The sequence below is a fragment of the Equus przewalskii genome, chromosome 9 (assembly GCF_037783145.1).
Source record: "Equus przewalskii isolate Varuska chromosome 9, EquPr2, whole genome shotgun sequence".
Lineage (NCBI taxonomy): Eukaryota > Metazoa > Chordata > Mammalia > Perissodactyla > Equidae > Equus > Equus przewalskii.
This window is the reverse complement of record NC_091839.1, coordinates 61,168,373-61,173,089: the sequence shown is the minus strand read 5'-3', so window position 1 is coordinate 61,173,089 and position 4,717 is coordinate 61,168,373.

Genomic DNA, 4,717 nt, shown 5'->3' with positions numbered 1-4,717 from the left:
GGAAAGGCTCAGCAGAGGGATGGAACTATGCAGACATAATGTTATTGGCCAAGGGATAATCTGTAGATCTATATGACATTTAAAATGTAGCAGAGGGCCGGGCCGGTGGCACAGTGGTTAAATGCGCACGTTCTGCTTTGGTGGCCCAGGTTTCGCTCTTTTGGATCCTGGGTGTGGACATGGCACAGCTTGGCAAGCCATGCTGTGGCAGGCGTCCCACATATAAAGTAGAGGAAGAAGAGCACAGATGTTAGCTCAGGGCCAGTCTTAGCAAAAAGAGGAGGATTGGCAGCAGTCAACTCAGGGCTAATCTTCCTCAAAAAAAAAAAATGTAGAATAAACAGTAAGAGTTTCTATACCTAGAAGCATTTTCTTATGACTTGGAATAATGGTAATTTAATTAACTTCCTTTGTGGACATAGCTCAGTCTTGGTCAATACACACAAAAAAACAAGCAATCCATTATCTTATGAGAAGAGATAAAAATAACAACTAGAAAATAGAAGAGAGAAGACTGGTTGTGGGAAAGAAGAAAAAGGAGGGAGGAAGGGAGGGAGAGGGAGTTTGAGAAGGGAAAAGAGACAGAGGGAGACACTAATTTCTTCCTTTAGAACTAACCTGGGAGTGCAGAGCCTTGAAATAAACAGCACGCCTCAACTTCAAAGATGACATTATGCTCAAACTAATGCCACATAGAAGACTAATTGTCTGCTCATGCCACTGAGAAAAGATGAAGAGCTTCCAAGGGTTTGGGGCAGCTTAGCGATGACCAGGAGCCTGCAGGCTGTTTGCCAAACTTATTTCAGAAATGGAAAAAGAATGAAGTGAAACAACAAAATTTATGTTCCCCCTTGGTCCGCAGCTGAAACGTCCAGCTCCAGTGTGAGAGATTAATGTGGTATCATTCCCTCAAGGGTTTTCTTTTCAAATCTGTGCTGGCCTGCTCCAGGAGAAGTGATATTTAGTAGAAAATACAACGGTATGTAATCCAACTGATGGGCATTGTTGTGTTGCCTGTGTTTTGCTTTAAAATACTTCAGCATGAACAGCGTGTCTTAGTTTAAGTAAAGCCTTAGGTGTAGTCTATTGTCCTCAGCAGAAATTCCCACCCCAGGGATGGCTAGTCAGCTCATTAGTTACTAGTTAATTGGGAAGCCCACACTCCAGAGGAAGCTAGCACAAGTCTTCGGTCATCCTTCCTTCCATCCACACCAGAGGCTTAGGAAATTAGCATCAAGAATATTCGAAATGGGCTCTCAGTGATGAACTTGATGGTACTCTAGGTATACGGAGGAGGTAAAATGAAATAGTTTGAAAGACCCCCCACCCTAGAATAAGAATTTAATTTGACATGTGGCCTGGACCGCCTGTCCTGTATCCACCTGCAAGGCCAGAAGACTTCTGTTTGCCTGACGTCAATTGTCAGGGTAGCAGAATCCTGCCTCCAAAAAGTCAGTGCATCTGCCTCAACTCAACCTTCCTTGCAGTGTGTAGTGGACTCACCTAAAGAGAGAGGGCTAAGACCTGCTCAGCCTGTTGGTCCTGCTCGGTAATATATGTTAACGAAGTCTGTATGTGACTCAGAATTTTGTTGGAGAATTTCTTGCATCATCACCTCATATCAAGGTGATGAGAGAGGAGCCAAACTTCACCCTCATCAAACAGTTGGCATCTCCTAGTATCCGTCAAAACCACCTTAAGAGTCACGCATTTCCAAAAGGGCCTGGGTCAATTTGCAATAGACAAATAATTAAGTTTAATAGGAAGAGTGCTGCTGCTTTCTAATTTGCCTTTCGAGTGTTGAGACAGCTCAAAAGAGAGTTCCTTGAGCACCAGTCCTAGGAAGCCCGGATGTTGACAATTCTAGCTGCTGATTCCAGGGACGATCCTTGTGATGGGGCTAAGTCTCAGGATCACTCAAACAGATTGCTTCATGCGATGCCGGCCACTTGGTTCCCAGTTATGAACGCTGCTCTCAGCTCTTCAACATTTGCTTTGATTTCCTATCCTGCATGGTTTATGCATCCAGTATGGCTATTTATTAATATGCCTAGGATATTAATGTGGAAGATTAGTATAATGAGGAAGATTAGTGTATACTTTAGGCAGAATGTATTCCACTGAAGTGGTCATTGACTTCCAAGAATGTCAAACATGCAATTAACAATTCAACATTAAACCCTATTAAATACAAGGCATCAATGTAGCTTGTGTTCAGCAAATACATTTTCAGCTGAGACTGAAGTGTAATTTTGGAATAGAAATAACTTAAACAAAGAGTATTTGATTCCACATTTAGAAGGTTTGAGGATGGCAAATTGGCTCATCACAACTAACATTTTTCAGCCCGTTTCCTTAGAGGGTCTCAAAATATTTTACCAAGGGTTTTCATTTCTTAATTTTTAAAGTATTGCTATGCTCGCTTAGCAGTGCTCACTCAGCAGATGAGTAAACTGAAGAATAAAAATTCCCAGTAGCAAATGAAAGGAGAAAAACCAAATGAAAGTAATGGCTCTGTGTGCTGTCTTCTTTAAATATCCAAATCATATATCATAAAAATTAGTTAGTACTAAAGATTTTAAAGAAAAATAGCAGTGACCTGCCTCCTCCTTGTCCATACCCAGTCTTGCTATCCAACGGCACCCACTTTTCATTCTTTTAAGTATTTCTTCTAATATGCATCCAGATTTTTAAATAATATATACATGCTGCTATTCTTACTTTATGAATTTTACACAGTAATCTGTTGGTTTCCTATTTTGGAAGCTGAAGATTCTGAGTAACTCTTGAGCTCATTGGCAAGACTGAATTTACACAAAGAAGTCAGAATATGAAGAACAAAGAAGGTTTGGGGAGAATGCCTTGGAGACATTTATGCTGTGATCCACTCAAAGGGCAAGGATGCAATGTCAGTTTCCACTTCCTTCCTTCGCTTCGGGTCCAAAGACATTCGGATGCAAAGTGAACATTAGAGGGATTCCCACATCGTCCCTCAGTGAAACACGGTAGAAATGTCTCTAACTCCTGCCCAGGAAATCCTGAAGTAAAGAGAAGCCAGCAGGCTGCTTTGGCAGCAAGACAGAGAGAAAGCTGAGTTTGTGTTGAGAGGAAATTGTGCTCCCCTCTGCTGGTGGGTCAAAAGTCTGTGAAACTCAGGGACCAGCTATGGAACCTATAGCAGTATGGTGGACACAACCTAAGGTGACCTCCAATGAGTCACAATCCTGTGCAATCCCCTCCTGTGGAATGTGGGCAGAATATGTGACTGGCTGGCAGAATATGGCAAAGATAATGGGATGTCACTCCCTTCATTATGTTAAATTTGTGACAAAGGGTTGGAATGTCACTTCCTTATAGAATATGGCAAAGATGATGGGACGTCACTCCCTCGATTATGTTAAATTTGTGGCAAAATGTTGGAATGTCATTCCCTTGATTAGGTAAAGATGATGAAATGGTCCCTCCTATCATTACATTCCATTACAGACGACTCCCTTTTTGCAAACTGGATAGAAAGATTCAACTTCTGTCTTTGAAAAAGTTAGCTGCTATTCTGTCAAAAGGCCTGTGAGAGGGACACATGACAAAGAAGTGCAAGTGGTCTCTAGGAGATAAGAGCAGCCCCTGGCTGATGGCCAGCAAGAAAACAGGGACCTCAATCCCACAGCCACTAGGAACTAAATTCTGCCAACAGTCACATGAGCTGGGACAAGGACCCCAAGCTCCAGAAAGGAATGCAGTCCATCTGACTCCTGGACTATAGCCTTGTGAGACCCTGAGCAGAGGCCCCCACTAAGCTGTGCCCAGACTCCTGACTCGTGGAAACTGGGATAATAGATGTGTGTTGTTTTAAGCCACTAAGTTTCTGGTAGTTTTTATGCAGCAATAGAAAATTAATACAATAGGAATGCTGTTCTGAGGTAATATCAGAAAGGTTCTGACCCAGGGCACAAGGGGACCCCTAACAACAGGAGTCTGTGGGGTGTCATCTAAAGGCAGAAGCTGACTGAGGATTGGGAGTGGCCTGCCGAAGAGCAGCATGCGCTGCCCAGCACATCAGAGGCACCTGAGGACGGGAGTCTTCAAAGAACTCGCAAGTCAGGGGAGGAGAGGTGAGCTGTGTGACAAGTCTAGAAAGCCCAAAGCCACCAAAGGCCGGGGCAAACACGCCATTCCCTAACCCAGAAGTGTGTTAGTAAAACAGCTATCCAGAGGGGAATGTCTTGATTTATAGCATTTGCCAGTTTCTGTGGTGCAGGTACGCCCGCCATTTCTAGTTACCAACAATTTACCAACCCGCTCATGATTTTCCTCATATTTAACAGTTGGGAGCCAGTGCTCTGACACACCAGGGCTGCCTCCACTTCCTCCCTTGCACCCTGGAGGGATGCACTGGGGAGTCGGCCAGCATTGGGGAGTCGGGGGGAGAGCAGAAGCCTGACCTGCAACAATAGGTCTCCAGTGGTGGAGGTAGTGAGAAGAGAGTTCACCTCGAATGGAGACTGAAGCATCCATCATGTTGATTGATACCTCGGACTGGACTGTCAGAGGTGAGACTCCATGTTTGTGACTTAAGAAGATGTGGAACTGTCCATGATACACAGTGACATCACTGTGTGAGTGAAAGGTTGTGGGGTCTGTCCAGATTTTCCCACACACATGTGCTAACAAACTAAATTAATTTTTTCTGTTGGTTAACTATCCAAGGTAGAGATAA